The sequence below is a fragment of the Pseudophryne corroboree genome, chromosome 6, assembly GCF_028390025.1.
Source record: "Pseudophryne corroboree isolate aPseCor3 chromosome 6, aPseCor3.hap2, whole genome shotgun sequence".
In the NCBI taxonomy this organism is placed as follows: Eukaryota; Metazoa; Chordata; class Amphibia; order Anura; family Myobatrachidae; genus Pseudophryne; species Pseudophryne corroboree.
This window is the reverse complement of record NC_086449.1, coordinates 355,761,592-355,788,019: the sequence shown is the minus strand read 5'-3', so window position 1 is coordinate 355,788,019 and position 26,428 is coordinate 355,761,592.

The following is a 26,428-nucleotide window of genomic DNA, read 5'->3' as shown; positions in this document are numbered from 1 at the left end:
GACATCTTCAATCTGACTATCAGGAACTGGACTGCGGGTGCTCCTTCCAGCACTTGCAGGGGGCGTGCAAATGGTGGAAGGCGCATGCTCTTCACGTCCAGTGTTGGGAAGGTCAGGCATCGCAACCGACACAATTGGACTCTCCTTGTGGATTTGGGATTTCGAAGAATGCACAGTTCTTTGCTGTGCTGCTTTTGCCAGCTTGAGTCTTTTCATTTTTCTAGCGAGAGGCTGAGTGCTTCCATCCTCATGTGAAGCTGAACCACTAGCCATGAACATAGGCCAGGGCCTCAGCCGTTCCTTGCCACTCCGTGTGGTAAATGGCATATTGGCAAGTTTACGCTTCTCCTCCGACAATTTTATTTTAGGTTTTGGAGTCCTTTTTTTTCGGATATTTGGTGTTTTGGATTTGACATGCTCTGTACTATGACATTGGGCATCGGCCTTGGCAGACGACGTTGCTGGCATTTCATCGTCTCGGCCATGACTAGTGGCAGCAGCTTCAGCACGAGGTGGAAGTGGATCTTGATCTTTCCCTAATTTTGGAACCTCAACATTTTTGTTCTCCATATTTTAATAGGCACAACTAAAAGGCACCTCAGGTAAACAATGGAGATGGATACTAGTATACAATTATGGACTGCCTGCCGAGTGCAGACACAGAGGTAGCCACAGCCGTGAACTACCGTACTGTACTGTGTCTGCAGCTAATATAGACTGGTTGATAAAGAGAAGATGTCTATGTAACTATGTATGTATAAAGAAGACTGAAAAAAAACCACGGTTAGGTGGTATACAATTATGGACGGACTGCCTGCCGAGTGCAGACACAGAGGTAGCCACAGCCGTGAACTACCGTACTGTACTGTGTCTGCAGCTAATATAGACTGGTTGATAAAGAGAAGATGTCTATGTAACTATGTATGTATAAAGAAGAAAGAAAAAAAAAACACGGTTAGGTGGTATACAATTATGGACGGACTGCCTGCCGAGTGCAGACACAGAGGTAGCCACAGCCGTGAACTACCGTACTGTACTGTGTCTGCAGCTAATATAGACTGGTTGATAAAGAGAAGATGTCTATGTAACTATGTATGTATAAAGAAGAAAGAAAAAAAAACCACGGTTAGGTGGTATACAATTATGGACGGACTGCCTGCCGAGTGCAGACACAGAGGTAGCCACAGCCGTGAACTACCGTACTGTACTGTGTCTGCAGCTAATATAGACTGGTTGATAAAGAGAAGATGTCTATGTAACTATGTATGTATAAAGAAGACTGAAAAAAAACCACGGTTAGGTGGTATACAATTATGGACGGACTGCCTGCCGAGTGCAGACACAGAGGTAGCCACAGCCGTGAACTACCGTACTGTACTGTGTCTGCAGCTAATATAGACTGGTTGATAAAGAGAAGATGTCTATGTAACTATGTATGTATAAAGAAGAAAGAAAAAAAAACCACGGTTAGGTGGTATACAATTATGGACGGACTGCCTGCCGAGTGCAGACACAGAGGTAGCCACAGCCGTGAACTACCGTACTGTACTGTGTCTGCAGCTAATATAGACTGGTTGATAAAGAGAAGATGTCTATGTAACTATGTATGTATAAAGAAGACTGAAAAAAAACCACGGTTAGGTGGTATACAATTATGGACGGACTGCCTGCCGAGTGCAGACACAGAGGTAGCCACAGCCGTGAACTACCGTACTGTACTGTGTCTGCAGCTAATATAGACTGGTTGATAAAGAGAAGATGTCTATGTAACTATGTATGTATAAAGAAGAAAGAAAAAAAAACCACGGTTAGGTGGTATACAATTATGGACGGACTGCCTGCCGAGTGCAGACACAGAGGTAGCCACAGCCGTGAACTACCGTACTGTACTGTGTCTGCAGCTAATATAGACTGGTTGATAAAGAGAAGATGTCTATGTAACTATGTATGTATAAAGAAGACTGAAAAAAAACCACGGTTAGGTGGTATACAATTATGGACGGACTGCCTGCCGAGTGTAGACACAGAGGTAGCCACAGCCGTGAACTACCGTACTGTACTGTGTCTGCAGCTAATATAGACTGGTTGATAAAGAGAAGATGTCTATGTAACTATGTATGTATAAAGAAGACTGAAAAAAAACCACGGTTAGGTGGTATACAATTATGGACGGACTGCCTGCCGAGTGCAGACACAGAGGTAGCCACAGCCGTGAACTACCGTACTGTACTGTGTCTGCAGCTAATATAGACTGGTTGATAAAGAGAAGATGTCTATGTAACTATGTATGTATAAAGAAGACTGAAAAAAAACCACGGTTAGGTGGTATACAATTATGGACGGACTGCCTGCCGAGTGCAGACACAGAGGTAGCCACAGCCGTGAACTACCGTACTGTACTGTGTCTGCAGCTAATATAGACTGGTTGATAAAGAGAAGATGTCTATGTAACTATGTATGTATAAAGAAGACTGAAAAAAAACCACGGTTAGGTGGTATACAATTATGGACGGACTGCCTGCCGAGTGCAGACACAGAGGTAGCCACAGCCGTGAACTACCGTACTGTACTGTGTCTGCAGCTAATATAGACTGGTTGATAAAGAGAAGATGTCTATGTAACTATGTATGTATAAAGAAGACTGAAAAAAAACCACGGTTAGGTGGTATACAATTATGGACGGACTGCCTGCCAAGTGCAGACACAGAGGTAGCCACAGCCGTGAACTACCGTACTGTACTGTGTCTGCAGCTAATATAGACTGGTTGATAAAGAGAAGATGTCTATGTAACTATGTATGTATAAAGAAGAAAGAAAAAAAAACCACGGTTAGGTGGTATACAATTATGGACGGACTGCCTGCCGAGTGCAGAGACAGAGGTAGCCACAGCCGTGAACTACCGTATTGTGTCTGCTGCGACTGGATGATAAATGATATAAAAAATATATATATATCACTACTGCTGCCGGACAGGTATATATTATATATTATATAATGACGGACCTGCTGGCCACTGTCTGTCAGCAGAATGAGTTTTATTTTTATAGAATAAAAAAAAAAACAACACACAAGTGAAGTCACACGACGAGTGTTTAACTTTTTCAGGCAATCACAATATAAGTATACTACTAACTATACTGGTGGTCAGTGTGGTCAGGTCACTGGTCAGTCACACTGGCAGTGGCACTCCTGCAGCAAAAGTGTGCACTGTTTAATTTTAATATAATATTTTGTACTCCTGGCTCCTGCTATAACCTATAACTGGCACTGCAGTAGTGCTCCCCAGTCTCCCCCACAATTATAAGCTGTGTGAGCTGAGCAGTCAGACAGATATATAAATAATATATAGATGATGCAGCACACTGGCCTGAGCCTGAGCAGTGCACTGCACACAGATATGGTATGTGACTGACTGAGTCACTGTGTGTGTGTATCGCTTTTTTCAGGCAGAGAACGGATATATTAAATAAACTGCACTGTCTGCTGGTCACTCACTATATAATATATTATGTACTCCTGGCTCCTGCTATAACCTATAACTGGCACTGCAGTAGTGCTCCCCAGTCTCCCCCACAATTATAAGCTGTGTGAGCTGAGCAGTCAGACAGATATATATAATATATATAGATAGATAATAGATGATGCAGCACACTGGCCTGAGCCTGAGCAGTGCACACAGATATGGTATGTGACTGAGTCACTGTGTGTATCGCTTTTTTCAGGCAGAGAACGGATATAAATAAACTGCACTGTCCTCACTAGTAAACTCTCTGCACTCTCTACAGTAACAGTACTCCTCCTAGTCAGCTCCAGTAAATCTCTCTCAGTCTCTTATAATCTAAATGGAGAGGACGCCAGCCACGTCCTCTCCCTATCAATCTCAATGCACGTGTGAAAATGGCGGCGACGCGCGGCTCCTTATATAGAATCCGAGTCTCGCGAGAATCCGACAGCGTCATGATGACGTTCGGGCGCGCTCGGGTTAACCGAGCAAGGCGGGAGGATCCGAGTCTGCTCGGATCCGTGGGAAAAACCATGAAGTTCTGGCGGGTTCGGATTCAGAGAAACCGAACCCGCTCATCTCTACTTTGGACCCCATCTATACCCCATCATTCTAAGTGAACCCCAGTATCCCTTATGGACTACGAGAAAAGGATTTACCAGTAGGTATTAAAATCCTATTTTAACACAATTGAATAAAATACAAAGTGATAACACTTAGGGGCTTATTCCTCATTGAGGGCCATATGTCGCCCGATGATTAAGTATCCAACTCATGGCGGGGGATACTTATCACTGGAGCAATTCAGCATTGCTTTGATGCAAGGACAGCTGCTTTTCACAGTAACACTGAAGGCACACATGCGCAGAGCCACTGGTCACACAGTGAGGAGGTGGCAGAGGCTTCCACTCAGATCCCTCTTTGCATCCCTGGAACTCCTTCCCATAGGAAGGAGCAGGGCATCGAGACCAAGCGCCATCTTAAGGTGTAATTTATTCTTGCAGGCAAACTTGACATTGTCGGAGTTTGCTGAATATCAGGTGGTCCTATTGAACACCTAATGATGAATGGCCCGTTACATAAAATGTGCACAAACTGGCATTTCCACATGTGTCATACAAAAAGAGAGAAAGAGCACATCTGCACACTTGTGTAACTAGAACAGAATCTTGTATATAGAAAGAACTGTAACATCCCCAATATTCTTGTGTCTAAACTAGACCTTTTGCCTCTCTGGGGGTGCGACCCTATTATAACCAAACTATGGAACAATACAATAGGAGAACTAGAAGACGGTTATTTAGTTGGGTGCACAAAATGAGTTTGTTAGATTAATCAGTATCATAAAGCATAGCTTTTATTGCTCACTTTAATATAAGAGTGGTCCTTTTAAGTAGGGCACATATAGCAAAATATAGAGGTTAAAATTAGACACATACAAACAAATAGGTGATAAAGAATGAAATATTGTGAAAAAGATTCCTAAAAAGAGGCAAAACCACAATGACTCCTGCAGTTGTATGTTTTAATGTGTGAAATTCGAGCCAAATAATTCTTTGAGGGTTATTTTTAATGCATGCCTCAAGGTACCTATAAAATATCGTCACAAATGAAGTGATCCTTATGTAACTAGTTTAGTTACAGAGTATTATTTTAATCCTATTAGGGACAGTAGCCGGCCAATAGGTATTTAACCTCTATCGTAGCTCAGTCCTAATGGGGGTATAAATATCTGTGCATCAGTCGTATTCAGTAGTTATCATGCTGTGCACAGACTACATTGAGCATAATTGGTCCAAATAATACCTTAAGTTATTCCTTATTCCTGTTATGCACACCAGTGCCTGCAGGAATGTACTGGTGTCTGAACGGATAGGGATGCAAAACAAATGAACTCACAGACAGACTGGGGAATATGACATTACGTACACAGAAGGTGATAGGGTAACAAAATAAACACAAAGTGAACAGAGAAGCCCAGAGGCTAAGAAACTGGGTGTCTCCCTAGTATTAGGAATGCTCAGATGGAAAAAGCAAGATGTTGTGTTTTAATACGTAGAGAACCCGAAATGCTGTTGGAAAGGGCAACAGCAAAACCCTAAAGGGTTACCAACGGGTGTGGCAGTAAACTCCTTGGTCAGAGATGGAATGATAGACACAAGGAGAGTCTCCACAATCCTAATCCTCACTTGCAGTGCACAGGTTCAGCTTACTGCCACTAAACTGACACCTGAACTCCTTGCACAGTGAGAATGGATTTAGGCAGGCAAGTCTGAGAATACAGCCGCAAACTTGCTAAGTTCACAGAGTAGCAAAAGAACCCCAGCAAGTTAAACGACTGACTCCAGTCTTACTGCTAGGTCTGGATTGGCAGAGTGTAGTACCAAATCCCCAGGCCTATTTGCAGTAAGCAACAACAAATACAAAGCTACACAGTACTGGCTAACTTTCAGGAACTAACTAACCAACAAATATTCAGCAGCATCTGCTTAACCTGAGAAGAGGGTTTATAAAGCAGGTGCTGTCCACGCCCCACTCAGACCTCACAGACTGTGAGCACAAAAACCAGCACCGGATCCCCTGCCGTGCACAGAGCCTGTAACCACTGCACAGCAAAAGACCCGAACCGGAGTATCAGCTGCGCTCAGGTTACTCCGCTAGCACTCGTCTCCCGGTTGCCATGACGACGTGGCAGCACAGAGCAGGCGACCCTAACAATTCCACATAGAAAAATATAAGGGTGTGTCGTATTTGTGTTGGTATTGTCATAAACCCTTACTGAAATAATGAGTAGATCAGAAAAGTGCAGAAATTAATTCATATATTTCATGATATCATGCCTCATTAAAGCTGCTCCCGTACAGCGAAACGTGCACGTCAGCGTTTTAGAGGCATACCGCACTCCATATATATTAATGCAATGTTGTAATATGTGCAAAGATACTTAAACAAATGTAATAGGTACCTATATTGTCACTATCAGAGACAGCAAGATAGTAGCCTGCTTGTAAGAGTCACATTTAAATGTAGGGGAATACCCAGGCTTAAACCCATACAAGCAATCTATATCCATCAGGCATACATTTATTGCTGATCCAATGTGTTGTTGTATGCTGTGTAAATAGTAACAAGTCATTAGTGATGATAAATAGGCTCTAAATATCTTGTATACAGTATATAAAAATAGATAGCTCTGTGTCTCCCGCCTGTTCCATGTCATTACATATGTGACACACATATAGATAGATAGATAGATAGATAGATAGATAGATAGATAGATAGATAGATAGATAGATAGATAGACAGACATACACATGGGACAAGAAAAAGAAAAACGGCTGCGCTGGATTTCAGAAAAGTGTGCAAATGACAATAGAGAGAGCCAGTGTGTCAATACTAAAAAATAACCAAATTTATTAAAACATTGTAAAATAATGCATATGAATAAAACAATAAAACCTGCATAAATTGTTGCACAGTTAATTATCTCACAATGTCAGCACAATGGGGACTTATGCAATGTTGCAGCTATGATGTATAATGCCGAAGTCCATGGGACACACAGACAAACATATATATGGTGTACAAAGGCTGACAGAAACAGTTGAACTTGCCCATAAGGGTACAAGGGAATTCTGTGGTGGGCCCACTGTCTTCAGGGCCCACCGCCTCTTCTTGGAGTAAAGTTTAATATATTGTTCACTCAAATTATACATTGTTCAATTATCAGGTGGAGCAGGACCACAAGGGCCGAATTAATGACACATGGGTTGAAAATGTTCAAGGACTTATACTGAGAAGGTGAGGGAGCCGTATGTATGTATAATGAGTGCAATGTGCGTGGTGCACATGCCTTCCTGGGTCCATGGGGGCCCAACCCGCACCGGGGTGGATCTACTGTGAAGCTAATGAAGCTTAAGCTTCAGGGCCCCTAATCCCGGAGAGACCATGAAGCAACTTTTTTTTTGCATGCTGATTGACAGGAAGAGGCCATTTGTGGGTGGTAACTGGCCATTTTCTGGGAGTGTCAGGAAAAACGCAGACGTGCCCAAACGTTTTCAGGGAGGGTGTGTGATGTCAGCTCTGGATCCAATCAGTGCGTTCTTTTTCACATGGTAGGCGTAAGTCCTGGGCTGTGCACAGACTGCACACACTGGAAATACCATTCCATGGGGAGTTTTGAACGGATTTGCAGCTGTCCACTGACAGCACAGCGTACACATGCGTTCACACACTTGCACGGGACAAATTTACACTCCCCCTTGGGCGGCGACAATATGATTGCAGGATAACAAAATTAGCAGCATAGCTGAGATGAACCCAGGACGCTGCATACGCAGCCATATTTGCATTCATCTCCTCACATGCTGGGGCCGCCCAGCACAGGGCAAACCTTTGTGTGATGCCACCTTCAGATGCATCTGTAATTAGATTGCAGATGCAACGGAACTAAGGATGACCCCTGGCTGTGCTTGCAGGTGGTCGGCCGCCATTTTGTCCCGTAGCAGCTGCGTGCGAGGTCAAACGGGCTCGGCATGCCCCCGTTTGGGACGGAATGTAAGACTCCCAGCGCTCACTCTTAAACAGTAATAACAGTCAATAAAGCAATCTTGTAAAGTAAAAGATAATTTATTAAGTATATTTTGAATACAAATGCATACACTGTTGCCAATAGCAACCAATCAGATTCTGGCTATTATCTTCTAGAAGGTGCTAGATAAATGATAAGCAGAATCTGATTGATTGCCATGAGCAACATCTACACATTTGAAAACCTACACTTTAGTAAATATATCTTACAGACGCTTTTTGCTATTATTTAAAGGATGATTATTGAAGAAACAAGAACCACAAAGTATGTGTTTGTGACTTTTAGAAGATAAAAAAGTAGTGTTTGCTTTTGTTTAACTTTCTTGAGATTTCAATTAAAAAATAATTTTAGATACATTTTATTTGAATGTGCAAAAGGGCTAAATGTATTTTTTGAAACATACAAATAGTATATTATGTGCTATATGGGTGCTGCATTTAAAATAAACAGTGATATTGATTTTGGAAGGAAAATATTATACTCCATGTGGATAAGAAAACATTTGCAACTGTACATCGCAACAGAATATGCTGGTGTTATATTACTATATGTCAATTAAAAAAATATTTTTATTTTAAATAAAGTTGAAGGGATATAATCCAAAAGAAAATTTTGGGCAGCCTGAGAAAGTGTACAGTCTCCTAATTTTTAAGGGAAGTTATCTTGTGAGGAGGGTGCACAGTGACAGACAGGTGGTATTCAGTATACCGGTTGTTGGGATCCCGGCGCACAGTATACCGGCGCCGAAATCCCGGCAACTGGCATACCAACACCTTTTCTCCCTCTTGGGGGTCCACAACCCCCCTAGAGGGAGAATAGGTAGTGCCTGCAGCGTGGCGAGCACAACGAGCCCACAAGGGGCTCACTTGCGCTTGCCCCACTGTCTGCAAACTGGCAGTCAGGATCTCGGGCGCCAGTATGCTGGCCGCCGGGCACCCGGCCGCTGGCAACTAATACCACACCCTGACAGACTATGTGCTCTGGTCCACTGTTAAAAGTTTTACTTTCCCTGTTCAGATTTGAAAAACAGGCCAAGTGGCATGCCTCTAAAAAATGTAAAATGGCTGCAGGGCTTTTTATTTATTATCTTCATCCCAGGGGCACAATTTACTAAAGTTCAATTTTGGTGATTCAAGTCCAACTTAGTAAATACAGTAGCTCCTTTAACACGGTCGAACAGTTCTGGAATCAGAGGTAACAGATATCTGTTCTTAACTGTTATGTCTTTGACACTTCCGGTTCCGGCTTCATGCTGTGAGGACGCATCACAGCACAGCTCCGGTGTTTCCCGACCCCGGCACCGTTATAACGGCTGTTATAACAGCCTCACTAAGCCGCTAGATTCCCTGGCCTCCGGCCCCATCACCCCTCTGAACAGCAAGACGTCTGAGGCCGGGACTGCTCTGCACTCGAGCCGCCCGTACGCTGAGGAGATTCCCGCCGGACGGCACATCGTCGCGGACGCTCCCCCGCAGCTCACATCGTGACGGGCAGTCACGCGTGAGAGACCCGTCCTGAAAGAGGATACAGCGCCGCTGAAGAGAGCCGCAGAGAGCTGCAGAGCTCAGCCACGTCACCCGGCTCAAACGGCTCCACAGATCCAGAGCCCAGCAGCCAAGGCCCTCCCGTCCTCCCTCCCCATACGGCAAGAAAAAAGGAGAGCTAATTCCACCATGGCACCTGGAATTACCACCCCGCCCTCTTCTCCAGCTCCCAAAAAACTGATTGCCTCACAATCACTCTCCTGTACTCCTTCAATGGAACGTTCTCCTGATTCGCCTATCACATATGCTGACCTCACAGAGGCCATAACACAAGCTATGGCTCCATTATTGTCAAAAGCAGTTTCAGACATCTCACTCCAACTACAGCATCTCTCACACAAAGTCTCTATTAATGAAAATAGAATTGGAGGTCTCTGCCATGATGTGGCTGATGTTCAGGGCTGTGTCAAACGTCTTGAAAAAGAGAATTATCAATTATGGATGAAGTTAGACGACGCAGAAAACAGGTCCAGAAGAAATAATATCCGGTTGGTAGGCCTCCCGGAAACGGTAAAGGGGGACAATCTCTCTCAATTTGTCCAAATAACACTCCCTAATCTTTTAGGTATTGCCGATATATGCAAAGATCTGGTAATTAAACGTGTTCAACGTGTTGGTCCTCCTCCCCGATCCCCGGAGGGTTGTCCTCGCGTTACACTGTTCAGGTGCCTAAATTATTTACACAAAGTCGCCATCTGGTCCGCCTCCAGGAAGGTTAAATCTATACAGTGGGAAAACAACCGTTTGCTCATATTTCAAGACTTTTCTGCAGAGTTGTCGAAAGCAAGGAAGGCCTTTAATCCTATTTGTTCTAAGTTGGCATCCGACAAACGAAAATTTTCCCTACTTTACCCAGCGAAGCTCCGAATTTATGATGGTGACAATTACATAGATTTCTCTACTCCTGAAGACGCGGCGTCCTATTTCAAGGGAGGATCATCTGAGGATCATAATGATATCGCGGATATCACTCCTATCTCTGACTCTTGACTCATAACGCCTCCATAGATCATATCTTTTCCCAGTTGCCGGTGTCGGGAAAGCATCGGAAGCTCTGTTCCGGAATAGAAATAATGTTTGGATTAATTCTAGTTTTCCAAATGTTTTTTTGGTACCGAAGTCTGTTTGTTTATCAAACATTTACTATTTGTTTTTGTTTGTGTTCTTCTTTTTCCCACTCCCCTCCCACTCCCTTCCCCATATCCTCTTCCCACTCACTGATCTATATACTTAATCTAAGGGCATCTCTTTTATTGTCTTACCATAACTGGCCTTTCACATGATAGATTTAGAAATTGGAACGCTGAATGTTGGTGGGATTAATTCTCCGGCTAAACGTCGCAAAATCCTTATGTACCTATCCAAGTCTGATATCAATGTCGCATTCCTACAGGAAACTCATTTAACTCATCAAGAATCCTTAAAATTGCAAATGTCACATTGGTCCCTATTATCAGCAGCTCCGTTTAACTCTAAATCTAGAGGGGTAGCTCTCTTGGTAAAACGTAACCTTAACATGACAGTATCCTCCTCTGACATTGACCCTAATGGTAGATTCCTAATCATTAAAATCACCATCGACTCCCATGTTCTAGTCCTCTGTAATATTTACGCCCCCACTACATACAAAAAATCATTTTTTCAGATGCTGATAGCTAAATTGACTCCATTTTCCAATGATAACCTTATAGTTTGTGGGGATTTCAACTTAACTTCTTCCAACTACTTAGATCGCTCCAACACCTCTAGGACCCCTCAACATCTCCCTAATCTAGGCATTTCTCTTTTTTCAGATTCTCTACAACTGATAGATATTTGGCGTGCGCTTCACCCGACTGAAAGGGAATTTTCCTGCCATTCCTCCGCACATAACACTTATTCCAGAATTGACTATGTCTTCATATCCCAACATCTTTTCCCGTCGGTTTCAGACTCAGCCATCGAACCCATAGTAATCTCTGACCATGCTTTGATATGGTTTACATACACTCTTCACCCTTCTCGAAACAAATCCCCCCAATGGAGATTCCCCTCTTATCTTTCTAATTCCAAGAAGTTTTGCGACTCATTGCAGGCGACTTGGGACTCTTTTTACTTCTCAAATGAGCAACACTCAGAGCTAGATCCCCCTCTATTTTGGCAGACTGCCAAATCAGTACTCAGAGGTAACATCATCTCCTACTCTTCAGCTCTTAAGAAGCAATATGCTCAATCTTATTTAGAAATGCAACGTGCATTGTCTTCCGCCTATCAAGCCTATAAAACCCACCCCACTCAATCTCACAAATCTTCTTATCTAACACTAAAACTTCAGTTTAACGAATTTCTCTCTCTGATGGGGGACAAATATAAATTTAAAGTTGATTTTCGATTTCATAATTTTGGAAATAAAGTAGGTAAATTACTTACAAACATCTTGAAAGGCACTGCTCCTCCTATGTTAATTCATCCTCTAAAGCTACCCGATGGTTCATTAACTAATGACCCCCAACAAATCACTTCTCTTATGAAACAATTTTATGAAACATTATACTCTGGTCAATCTCCCCCATCCGAAGGTAATTGCCACTCCTGGTCCCCCCCTGATCTCCCTCAACTCCCCTCTGAATTTATCGAATCACTAACTAACCCTATTACTTTAGAAGAAGTCCGCTCAACTATTAGTCACCTGAAACTCAATAAAGCTCCAGGCCCTGATGGCTTTTCTAACGAGTTCTACAAACTCCTAATAGATAAAATCGATAAACATCTTTTGGCTCTGTTTAACTCGATAATTACTTCAAAATCCATACCCCTCTACTTTAACAATGCCATAATTAAAGTTCTGCTAAAGCCGGGCAGAGACCCCTCCCTCCCTGGCTCTTACCGCCCCATCTCTCTACTGAATTCGGATTATAAGATTTTTGCAAAAATATTAGCTGACCGACTAAAATACACTCTCCCCCACATAATACACCCGGACCAATCTGGGTTTATTTGGGGCAGACATTCGGTGACTAATGTACGCAAGGTTCTTTCTATAATCCAACATCTGAAATTTCATCCCTCCACCTCACACTCCATTGTTTTGGCCTTAGATGCAGAAAAGGCGTTTGACCTTCTAGAATGGCCTCACCTTTTCAACTCTATGCAGCAGTTCGGATACCCTTCTTCTTTCATTTCCTTTATCCAAACCATATACACTTCTCCGTCCTCTCAGCTATATTGTAATGGCCACTTGTCCACCCCATTCGCAGTTTCTCGAGGTACACGTCAGGGATGCCCTCTTTCCCCCCTACTCTTCGCCATTGCTATTGAACCATTGGCAATCTCTATCAGGAACTCTTCTTCCATTCACGGCATTTCAGTAGGGTCTTTCCCACTAAAACTCGCTTTATATGCGGATGACCTTTTACTTTTTTTGTCCAACCCTTCTGTCTCCTTACCCTCCCTGTTTTCCTTGATATCCAATTTTGGCGCCCAATCAGGGTTCAAGATAAACATGTCTAAATCAGACATTCTAACGTTGGAAGGTCCTAAGTCCCTCACTCAATCCCCCTCACTTCCTTTCTCAGCAGTTACTCATAAATCAGAAATTAAATATCTAGGATTAACTATCCCATCAGATATGTCCTTATTATACAAACTCAACTTTACCCCGATTCTCAATAAAATTTCTTCTCTATACGACTCATGGCTTAACTTACCATTATCTATTATCGGAAGAATAGCGGTAGTTAAATCCATCATATTCCCCAAAATATTCTACTTAATTCAAATGTTACCAATTAATCTCTCTTCAGCTGACATGAAACGGTTTGACCAGATTACTTCACGGTTCATTTAGCAAAGCAAACGCCCTCGGATTGCTTTCCATAAACTTCAGACTCACAAATCCCACGGAGGATTCTCCCTCCCAAACTTAAAATTATACTCACTAGCCACGCATTTTAGATATATCTCGGACTGGCTCCTTTCTAAATCTACATATACCTCTAACGCTCTGGACACCGCTCTATTCAACCCCTACTCTCCTAGTGCCCTCCTTCATTCCAAAAAATCAGATATACCCCCAAATATTCTCCAACATATTTTATTTCATGACACTTATCTAGCCTGGATTTCCATTAACAAGAAAATGAAGAGAAATCCGACTTCTTCTCCATACAACACCCTTTGGGGCAACCCTTCCTTTTCTCCCTCGATAACTAATTCAATCTTCCATACATGGAAAGACAAAGGTCTCTCTCTTACCTCACAGGTCTTTGATCCCGGAGGACAAATACTGTCCTTTTCTACTCTCCAATCACAATTTTCACTTCACACCGCTAATTTTTTCATGTATTTACAAACACGGCACTTTGCCTTTTCGCTGGATCCTAAAACCAGATATCAAAACTCAACTGACCCCATTAATTCCCTATTACGACTATTAAAAGCTGTCCCCTACTGTATAAAATTTCTTTATTCTATGCTACTACCGATCTCTAACACAAAATCATGGCATACGTTGACATCTACATGGCAAAACGATATTCCTGACATTACCTCCCCAATAATTCTCACCGAACATTGTTCTAAAACCTTAAAGTTCTTAAAATCCTCATATCTCCAAGAAGTACACTGGAGAACTATACACAGGGCATACATATCTCCTGCTCAGAGAAAACATATGATCCCAGACACCTCAGATTCTTGTCCTAAATGTCACTGCTCACATGCTAACTTTTACCACTGTTTCTGGGAATGTGGGAAAATAAAACGCTTTTGGAACAAAGTAACTGCATATATAAACTTTTTATTCTCTACTCATGTTCTCCCAGACCCTCTAGCATACTTATGTGCGAACTTTAAAAATTGGCTTCCTAACAAAGAACTCTCCTCTCATATCCCACTACTGGCTACCATTGTGACACTTGCAAAGAAAATAATCCTCATTCATTGTATTTCCTCTTCCTCTCCTTCCTTACAGGAACTAAAATTGAAGCTTTTACAGATCCTATATTTCGATAGGAATAATACATTCCCAGACTTGGATAGGCACGTCGATAGGTTTTATACCAAATGGTCCCCACTTATTATGTCTTTGGACTCATCTACTCGTGATAGAATTATGAAAGTGTTTGAAAACACAGACTGGCATCATCTCAGGGTCATCGCTAATTCATAATCCCAACCAATACTGGCTTTATAGCTCATTTTAACTAAACCTCTATACGCAGAATATGCCCTTCTTTATATATTTTATTTTATAATTAACGATGGTATCTTCCCCCCCCCCCCCACCCTACCCTCTTCCATTCCCTCCCCTTGTCTTTTATTTATTTATTTTCCTTTTTTATATCTGTTTTTTCCTTTTCTTTTTCTTTTCTTCTTATCCTCTTCCTATGTCCTCCTATTTACTACCTCTCTGTTCTATTTTGTCATAGTCTCAAGGAGACATAGAACTCTGAATCCTCAATTTACATTTCAATCCGCAATATTTCAGTCAAGGTTCTTGTTTATGTTAACAGGATGTATTCTGGATTAGTCACTCTCATCATTATATCTGTATTAACAGTCTACCGCACCAAATATATATGACGTTCTGACTTTTCCTGTTCTTCTATGTATACCTTTAAACAATAAAAATTGTATTATTAAAAAAAACTGTTATGTCTTTGAGACCTCTATAGTCAGGTGGTCTTCTGTATGCCGAATGTCGGGATCCCGGCGCACAGTATACCGGCGCCGGAATCCCGACACCCGGCATACCGACAACTATTCTCCATCGTGGGGGTCCATGACCCCCCTGGAGGGAGAATAAAATAGTGTGGTGCGCCTAGCCACCATGCTCGCAGCGTGGCGAGCGCAGCGTGGCGAGCGCAGCGAGCCCGCAAGGGGCTCCTTTGCGCTCGCCACGCTGTCAGTATGCCGGCAGTCGGGCTCCCGGCGCCGGTATGCTGGTCGCCGGGAGTCCGAGTGCCGGCATACCGTACGACACCCCTATAGTCAATACAGGGCCGCAACCCCCCATCCTTCTTTTTGATGAAGAAAAACCCCGCTCCGGCTGGAGATGTAGAAGACCTGATGAACCCTTTCTCCAAGTTCTCTCGGATATACTCCGACATGGCCTGTGTCTCGGGAAGCGAGAGAGGGTAACTAGCTCAATGGGACAATCCCAAGTACGATGCGGAGGCAAGGTGTCTGCCCCATGCTTACTGAAAACATCTTGAAAAGCTTGGTACTCCACAGGAAGGCTGGAAGAACAGAGAGGTCTAACTGAAGGTAAACAGTTCTGAAAGCAGTTTTGTCCCCAAGAGAGAACATCCATAGTTTGCCAATCTATGTGTGGATTGTGTCTGATTAACCATGGAAACCCTAGGATTAGTTCATGAGAGGCTTTAGGAATTACAAGGAAAGAGTTTTTTTCTGAATGGAGAACTCTGACCTTCATCTTCAGAGGAATAGCATGAAAGGATATAATACCCTCAGGGATATAACTTCCATCCACTGCGGTAACAGAAATGGTACGATCCAAAGGAACCGTTTGTATTCCAGATCGTTTGACCAGAGCTGACGTAATGAAGCTCTCAAAAAAGGCATTTGTTTCCCCCAGCACCCTGAATGATAACCGTAACCAGATATAAATTCCACATAATAATAAATTCAGAGATCTTCGTTACACATGTTTGCGCAAATGTGTGAATAAGCCCCAAAGCCGCATCAAGGCATCTCTGTATATTTGGGGTCCCTAACGCTATATCTAGGTGCAGGGTGTGGCACCCCAAAACACTAGCATGAGCCAGAAAGCCCAGCGGACCCCCTCACCGCCGCTACTGCTGCCCACGGATCCGACGCAGCAGCCCACCTCTGCCGCTGCCTGCACATCGCCAAGGAAGCCAGCCCCGCAGCCCCAGCTTACCGGTAAGACTCCGGATGCTGACAAGAAAAAAACATTAAATCCCCAAATTTACTAAAGTTCGATTTGAAATGGACCTTAAAATCGAACCTCAAATCGAAACACAAATCTCCAAATGTTTAGAATGATCTAAGACATTTGATTTTGGCTTCTAAACCCATTGTTAAGATAATAAATTGATAGAGGTGACTTTTTAAGCACCCAAAAACACATAGGACAAGGTGGAAGTAGAAAAAATGGATGACCAAGACTATAGTATATTGTGCACCTACCTACACAATGTAAAACACCACCTGACTATGAAAACCCTGGAGGAGCAATCTGACCACCATAAACATATTCTTGAGTTGAATAAAGCAAATATTTATACTAAACAAATAATAGACATGAAAATTGTTTTTATTTTTTATTATGCAACAGATTGAACATTGAATAATGGCCAATTTTGCTGACAAGTACATTGAAATTTACAAAAAACATGAGTGAAGTAACTGCCTATCCTGATTCAGCCCATGATGCCTACATCCTCAGCAATTTATCTCTGTCTTTCAAAAATCTTGTTGGACAAATGCCAGAGGGATGTTGTTGTGTAGGATACCAGTATGTGTTAATAAAGTATCTAATAAAGAGACACGTCTTGCCACCCAATCCATGACAGAATGCATCTTTTTTTTTAAATCTATTCAAAATGCATATTTTTATATAATGCAAAAGAAAAATTACATTGTGCTCTGATGCATCAATCACACAAAAAATAAAAAAAACACATCAATTTTGTTCTCATGTTTAAAACAGTGTAAAGAGTGAGCTTCCCCTTTAATTTGTGTGCATATGATACATTTGGACCAATGGGAAGCAACAAGGGTGTTCTACAGTATTTGATTTTAGATATAATTTTACTTAGGATTTCAATGGCGATTTGAGGTTAAATTTAGGAAAGGATTTCATACATTCAATTCTAAATCCCTTCCGAACATGAATCCACACTGAATTTGATTTGAAAATCAAATGAAAAATGTATTTTTAATAAATAAGGCACATTTCAAAAAGATTAGAAAAACCAAAAGAGTTCCGGTGGGTGGTGCATCTAAGATGGCCACGTTTTAACTAGTGATGTGCACCGGACATTTTACGGGTTTTGTGTTTTGGTTTTGGGTTCGGTTCCGCGGCCGTGTTTTGGGTTCGAACGCATTTTGGCAAAACCTCACTGTATTTTTTTTGTCGGATTCGGGTGTGTTTTGGATTCGGGTGTTTTTTTCACAAAACCCTAAAAAACAGCTTAAATCATTGAATTTGGGGGTCATTTTGATCCCATAGTATTATTAACCTCAATAACCATAATTTAAACTCATTTACAGTCTATCCTGAACACCTCACACCTGACAATATTATTTTTAGTCCTAAAATTTGCACTGAGGTCGCTGGATGGCTAAGCTAAGCGACCCTAGTGGCCGACACAAACACCTGGCCCATCTAGGAGTGGCACTGCAGTGTCATGCAGGATGGCCCTTCCAAAAACTACTCCCCAAACAGCACATGACGCAAAGAAGAAAAAAAAGAGGCGCAATGAGGTAGCTGTGTGAGTAAGCTAAGCGACCCTAGTGGCCGACACAAACACCTGGCCCATCTAGGAGTGGCACTGCAGTGTCAGGCAGGATGGCCCTTCCAAAAACTACTCCCCAAACAGCACATGACGCAAAGAAGAAAAAAAGAGGCGCAATGAGGTAGCTGTGTGAGTAAGCTAAGCGACCCTAGTGGCCGACACAAACACCTGGCCCATCTAGGAGTGGCACTGCAGTGTCAGGCAGGATGGCCCTTCCAAAAACTACTCCCCAAACAGCACATGACGCAAAGAAGAAAAAAAAGAGGCGCAATGAGGTAGCTGTGTGAGTAAGCTAAGCGACCCTAGTGGCCGACACAAACACCTGGCCCATCTAGGAGTGGCACTTCAGTGTCACGCAGGATGGCCCTTCCAAAAACTACTCCCCAAACAGCACATGACGCAAAGAAGAAAAAAAGAGGCGCAATGAGGTAGCTGTGTGAGTAAGCTAAGCGACCCTAGTGGCCGACACAAACACCTGGCCCATCTAGGAGTGGCACTGCAGTGTCATGCAGGATGGCCCTTCCAAAAACTACTCCCCAAACAGCACATGACGCAAAGAAGAAAAAAAGAGGCGCAATGAGGTAGCTGTGTGAGTAAGCTAAGCGACCCTAGTGGCCGACACAAACACCTGGCCCATCTAGGAGTGGCACTGCAGTGTCAGGCAGGATGGCCCTTCCAAAAACTACTCCCCAAACAGCACATGACGCAAAGAAGAAAAAAAGAGGCGCAATGAGGTAGCTGTGTGAGTAAGCTAAGCGACCCTAGTGGCCGACACAAACACCTGGCCCATCTAGGAGTGGCACTGCAGTGTCAGGCAGGATGGCCCTTCCAAAAACGACTCCCCAAACAGCACATGACGCAAAGAAGAAAAAAAAGAGGCGCAATGAGGTAGCTGTGTGAGTAAGCTAAGCGACCCTAGTGGCCGACACAAACACCTGGCCCATCTAGGAGTGGCACTTCAGTGTCACGCAGGATGGCCCTTCCAAAAACTACTCCCCAAACAGCACATGACGCAAAGAAGAAAAAAAAGAGGCGCAATGAGGTAGCTGTGTGAGTAAGCTAAGCGACCCTAGTGGCCGACACAAACACCTGGCCCACCTAGGAGTGGCACAGCAGTGTCAGGCAGGATGGCCCTTCCAAAAACTACTCCCCAAACAGCACATGACGCAAAGAAAAAAAGAGGCGCAATGAGGTAGCTGTGTGAGTAAGCTAAGCGACCCTAGTGGCCGACACAAACACCTGGCCCATCTAGGAGTGGCACTGCAGTGTCACGCAGGATACTTATGGACGACGAGTGCACTGACGACACAGAGGTAGGTACAGCCGTGGCCTACCGTACTGCTGCTTAGTGCCTATATATATGATATACTGTGTAACGGACTTGGTGGACACTGTCAGCAGACTGCTAAACAAACTAGTATGAAGAAAGAAAAAAAAACCACCACAGGTATACAATGTAGATGGATGGATAGTATAGTATTACTTATACTTATGGACGATGAGTGCACTGACGACACAGAGGTAGGTACAGCCGTGGCCTACCGTACTGCTGCTTAGTGCCTATATATATGATATACTGTATAACGGACCTGGTGGACACTGTCAGCAGACTGCTAAACAAACTAGTATGAAGAAAGAAAAAAAAACCACCACAGGTATACAATGTAGATGGATGGATAGTATAGTATTACTTATACTTATGGACGACGAGTGCACTGACGACACAGAGGTAGGTACAGCCGTGGCCTACCGTACTGCTGCTTAGTGCTTATATATAAATATAATATACTGTATAACGGACCTGGTGGACAGTGTCAGCACACTGCTAAACTAGTATGAAGAAAGAAAAAAAAAAACACCACAGGTATACAATGTAGATGGATGGATAGTATAGTATTACTTATACTTATGGACGACGAGTGCACTGACGACACAGAGGTAGGTACAGCTGTGGCCTACCGTACTGCTGCTTAGTGCTTAATTATATATATAATATACTGTATAACGGACCTGGTGGACACTGTCAGCAGACTGCTAAACAAACTAGCATGAAGAAAGCAAAAAAAAACACCACAGTGTTTTTCAGGCAGACAAACGTATACTGGACTGGTGGTCACTGTCAGCAAAACTGTGCACTGTACTCCTGCTATAACTGCTTCCCAGTCCCCACAATTAGGCAGTGTGAGCAGTGCACTCAGCACAGATATATCATGCAGCAGTGCAGCACACTGAGTGAGCACAGATATGGTGGAGCGTTTTTATTAACGGATTAAACTCAAAACCCTGCACTGTACTCCCTAACAGCTGCTCCCCGTCCCCAATCCTCCCCACAATTGAAAACTAAGTCACTCAGTTTTTTTTTTCTAATACAACGGAGAGGAACGCCAGCCACGTCCTCTCCCTATCAATCTCAATGCACGTGTGAAAATGGCGGCGACGCGCGGCTCCTTATATAGAATCCGAGTCTCGCGAGAATCCGACAGCAGGATGATGATGTTCGGGCGCGCTCGGGTTAACCGAGCAAGGCGGGAGGATCCGAGTCGCTCGGACCCGTGTAAAAAAAAGGTGAAGTTCGGGCGGGTTCGGATTCCGAGGAACCGAACCCGCTCATCACTAGTTTTAACCGAGCTCTGCTCCTTTCGGCTCCATCCACTACCATCTACGCTGATTCAGCCTGTTTTACCAAAAATCCTACACAGGACTGTCTTCCTCATGTCCAGCGGCATCCAATGGTGCCTGTCTTAGGGTGGTGGACTGGATGTAAACTTCATTCCTCGGAGTTAGGCTCGTACCCAGGCCGCCGCATGGTGTGGGACCGCACTCCCCTCCTCTCTTACCTAAGCTGCTCACCATTGCTCTCATCCCTGCCTTAACACCTATACCTTTTAGGTTGTGGCTACCCATCCTACCCGTATCCCCTTGATTACTGGCCTGTCTCATCTCCCTGCCTGATAGGATTGTAAGCGCGACTTCACTGGTCTGCTCTCGGACACCGCGGCTGAGCTTGTCAAGCCTGGAGAGGGCGGCTGTAGGCTGTGACCGCTCACCTGCCGTGGACTCCCTCCTCCATTGAAAAGCTGGCTGCTTACCCACCTCCCATCTCTGCGGCTGGCGCGCCCCTGGCTGGCAACTGTGGGACCCCGACCGCATAACCGGACCTGCTGCCTCGCTGGGGACCTGCTGACGGGACCGCGATCCCCCTGCCTCCCATGCCGTCATAAGATGCTCTCCATCTGTGCTAATGCCCAGCCACCTGAAGCTATGTGATGGAGGTGCGGCGGTGCAGCGGCTCCTTACTTGTTCGGCTCTAGGGATATACTGCGGGGATTGCTCCTGGCTGTACCTTGCCCTCTGCTGCCTCCTACCACTGCCGCCTACCCTCTGGGCTGTCTTTCCTGGAAAACTGTTGCTTGGTGTGCTCGGGGGCTGACTGACAGGGTGCATGCCCCCCCCCCCCAATAACTGGTATATTTGCTGAGCTTCACAGTGGACTCTTCCCTCTGATTTCTTAATCTGCACAGCGCTGGTGACTCCTTCTTCCATATCCTGCAACCTCTCACCTGCCTACAACAGTACCTGCCATTGCCTGGGGTTACAGAGCAACAGAACTTCTGGACGTCCTTCTAGACCCCCGGCAAAGAGTCCTTCGTTACTAATATTGTCTGTTACCCCCTTCTATACTAATCTCTCTTCTCATCCCTGCCCTATCCCACTCTTGGTTCCTTACCCTCCTATTGTGTTGTTTTTGCCCCCCCCCTGTTACCTTCTTCCAATTTCCGGCATTCCATCTACCCTCCTTCTTTTTACCTCCCTCTTCTATCTACCTGGTCCCGGTGCTCTGCCTGCTCTTGAGCCATCCACAGGATGCCTGGACTCCACCGTACCCCACATTTTTTCTTAATATTTCTTCTTATTTTCATCACTTCCCTGTTTTTTCTGGATTGGTGCCTCTCCCTGTATGAGCTATTTTAGGTGGCCCTGCTTTTTTTTTTACGTTTGGACGCTACCCTGCTGCCGTCTCCAGAAACTTTCCACTGCCTGCACATACTAATCTGAGTACAACCCTTGTACCGACATACCGGCATATCGCCCCTCTCACCTGTCACTGCACTTTATCTCTCCACATGGCTCCCACTCCAGCAGTTGTTATATTTGGATTGTGCCGGCAATCCCTGGCCGATTTCCATTACCATCTACTGTACTCACTGTATTTATACTGCCTTTGATTTCTTTCTGTGACCTTTTTTTAATTGTTTATCGAATAATTTCCACTGTATATTGTATATATATATAACCTATTTGAGCATAAGTATTTGTTTACCACAAGCTGTGTTTGCTCATAGTGTTCCCGATGCATATTTCATTATTTTTTTTCTCAATTTTTCTACTATCTCAACCACTCACTGTATTCGGCCGCCTGTCCTTTCCCCACCCCCTATTGTTTGTTTCTTTTTGCATCATAAAATCTAATTTACATGCCTTTTCGCATGCAAACCCTTCTGGGGACTACCTATATGTTTTGATACTTTACCATTGTTTCCTACCCGGATTCCCTCTGTCATACGGTACGACTGCCTGTTACTGCTTATCTCTGAAACACTATAATCACTCCCTTTTCAAAGGGAATGGATACATTTGTTGATAAGACCATGCCTCCTAAACACTCCACCTCTTCTAATAAAACTGATAAAAATAAGGCACCTTCTCAAAAATCAGCCCCACCCTCTCCGACCCTGGTTCCTCCGAGCCTCAGGGGGAGAGATCCGCTCCCCTCACTGCAAGGGAGATTTCCGATTTTCTGATGTCCCTTATGGACAAAAGATTTGAGAGTCTCCAAACAAGATTAGAGGCAGGTCTGGCCTGCATTGACTCTCACGCCTCCCGTCTAGTGGCATTGGAGTCAAGGGTTGGGGATGTTGAGGACAAGTCCAATCCTGTCAATTTGCCCTAAAGTCCCATGATAAATTAACCCAACAATTATTGGAGAGGGTGGATGATCTCGAAAACAGATCCCGCCGATATAACCTTCGTTTTGTGGGGATCTCTGAATCAGTGACTGGGCGGAACCTCACTCACCTTCTAACTGATGATTTACTTTCAGCCCTGGGCATCCTGACTGACATTGATCTTCCACACATCGAGAGAGCACATAGAGACGGCCCACTCCAAGAAGGCACTAGACATCATTCCCGACCAGTGCTGGCACGCTATCTAGACTATAGAACTAAGGAGGCAATCTGATCTGCTTATCACAGGTATGGCAAATTGATAATCCAAGGCAAAAAAATTTAAATTTTTCAGAATTTTTCAGCCATGGTGTCCCAGAAGCGCAGGGAATTCTCTGAGATTTGCACCTATTTACACAATAGCAAAATCCGCTTTGCCCTGCTGTACCCAGCCAAGTTGAGAGTCTTGGTGAATAGCACCCATGTCTTTTTCACAGACCCTGAAGTGGCAAAGGTCCACTTTATGACTCGTAGCTCCCCTCCGCCCTCCCCGACTTGACTTCACCTCCCCAAACTCAAAGTCAGTGTAGGGATACCTCTCACATAGGGCAGGTGTTAGGGTCTCCTGCCCTGTGCTGCCACATCGTCATGGCAACCGGGAGACAAGTGCTAGCGGAGTAACCTGAGCGCAGCTGATACTCCGGTTCGGGTCTTTTGCTGTGCAGTGGTTACAGGCTCTGTGCACGGCAGGGGATCCGGTGCTGGTTTTTGTTCTCACAGTCTGTGAGGTCTGAGTGGGGCGTGGACAGCACCTGCTTTATAAACCCTCTTCTCAGGTTAAGCAGATGCTGCTGAATCTTTGTTGGTTAGATAGTTCCTGAAAGTTAGCCAGTACTGTGTAGCTTTGTATTTGTTGTTGCTTACTGCAAATAGGCCTGGGGATTTGGTACTACACTCTGCCAATCCAGACCTAGCAGTAAGACTGGAGTCAGTCGTTTAACTTGCTGGGGTTCTTTTGCTACTCTGTGAACTTAGCAAGTTTGTGGCTATATTCTCAGACTTGCCTGCCTAAATCCTTTCTCACTGTGCAAGGAGTTCAGGTGTCAGTTTAGTGGCAGTAAACTGAACCTGTGCACTGCAAGTGAGGATTAGGATTGTGGAGACTCTCCTTGTGTCTATCATTCCATCTCTGACCAAGGAGTTTACTGCCACACCCGTTGGTAACCCTTTAGGGTTTTGCTGTTGCCCTTAGCAACAGCATTTCGGGTTCTCTACGTATTAAAACACAACATCTTGCTTTTTCCATCTGAGCATTCCTAATACTAGGGAGACACCCAGTTTCTTAGCCTCTGGGCTTCTCTGTTCACTTTGTGTTTATTTTGTTACCCTATCACCTTCTGTGTACGTAATGTCATATTCCCCAGTCTGTCTGTGAGTTCATTTGTCTTGCATCCCTATCCGTTCAGATACCAGTACATTCCTGCAGGCACTGGTGTGCATAACAGTTCAGACACCAGTACATTCCTGCAGGCACTGGTGTGCATAACAGTTCAGACACCAGTACATTCCTGCAGGCACTGGTGTGCATATCAGCAGGAAACATTTTTTATTTATGTTTTTATTTTATTTTTGAGTCCTCGGAAGGCTGCATGCCTTCATCTATGTTATTTTTTGTCATTGATATCTTGGTTTTGATTTTGTGCGCACCTCTAAATAATAGATGGTGCCCACGGCCTATTTGTTGGTCAGGACATTTTTTGAAAATGTTGTATTGAGGTATTTCCACATCATTTGGTTTGTTCAACACATACCTTTGTACTTGTTGTTGTCTTCATTCTGTTTCCTTGACATGTATATCATAACTTTGATGTCTTTTTATTATGCTCTGAAGTCTGGGAGAAGTGATGCCCACTGTGCTCTTACCACGCCCTTTCATGATATAGAATCTCATCTGCAGCCTGGTCTCCCCCTTGGGGAGGGTGAGTAGCCATGTCATCCCTGTCCCCTAATTCTGTTACCTCCCTCCCCCCAACTCCTTTACAAATCCTGCCCTGGAACGTGAGTGGGCTGAACATGCCTATTAAATGCAAAAGGGTTCTTACCCACCTTAAACGTTTTCACCCCGACATAATACTGCTGCAAGAGACACATTGGATCTCTGCTACAGTGAACTCACTAAAAGGTGCCTGGATTGGTACATGTATCTCGGCCCCCTTTAGATGAAAAGCACGAGGGGTGGCTATTCTCTTCAAGGAGGGACTACCCCTGTCCATTCTCTCGCAAACCATAGACCCTGATGACCGTTACATAATTATGGATATTGAGTTATATTTTACTAACTATACCCTTGTCTATATCTATGCCCCGACAACTGTGCGGTGAGTTGATATCCATGATATCCTCATATTGGACCATGCTCCGGTGTCTCTAGCCCTTTCTCATCCACAGATGCATCCCACTGACCGTATCTGGCGATTCCCTTATTATCTGGCCCAATCAGATGACTTTAAATCTTATCTTACACAACACTGGACTAACTAAATTGACGACAACCTGGAACACTGGGACCACCCAGCCCTTTTTAGGGAAACTTCCAAAGCAGTGATGCAAGGGCATATCATTAGTTATGTCTCCCGAAAAAAGAAAGAGACCACTGCCGAATATAACAACCTCAAACTGACAGTACAAAACTAATTTTTACAATATATACTACATCCTTCCGAGGAGAATCTGGCCACATATAAACATACTAGACAGCTTCTTGAAACACATTTAGCTACCCAAGCTCGGCATTCTTTAGAATACACGAAACACAGATTTTATCATTGGGGGAATAAGGCGGGTAAACTTCTAGCCTCTCTCACCAAACCATTTAAGTCTAGATCCACTATTACCTCTTTGAAGAATCCCTCCACAGGCATTATACTCACTAGGTCCAATGATATTGTGTCGCAGTTTCAAATGTATTTTGAGACACTCTTCCACTCCTCATCTGTAGACACCACGTTACAAGATACTTTCTTTACTGAATCGTTGTTACCTGAATTGATCCCAGAACAGAAGGATATTTTAGCGGGTGACATCACCATGGAGGAACTTAACACGGCCATATCCAACCTCCCCCATGGCAAGTCGCCTGGCCCTGATGGGTTCTCTGGAGTGTACTACCACATACTCCAACCCCACATCAGCCCCGCTTTACTGGAATTATTTTTGAGTATTCAAGACCACAAAGTTTCATCCCCTACTTTCAATGCCGCCCACATGATCCTTCTGCCCAAACCTAACAAAGATCCCACTCTTATTACATCCTATAAACCAATCAGTTTATTAAATGTTGACTACAAGCTCCTGGCTAAAA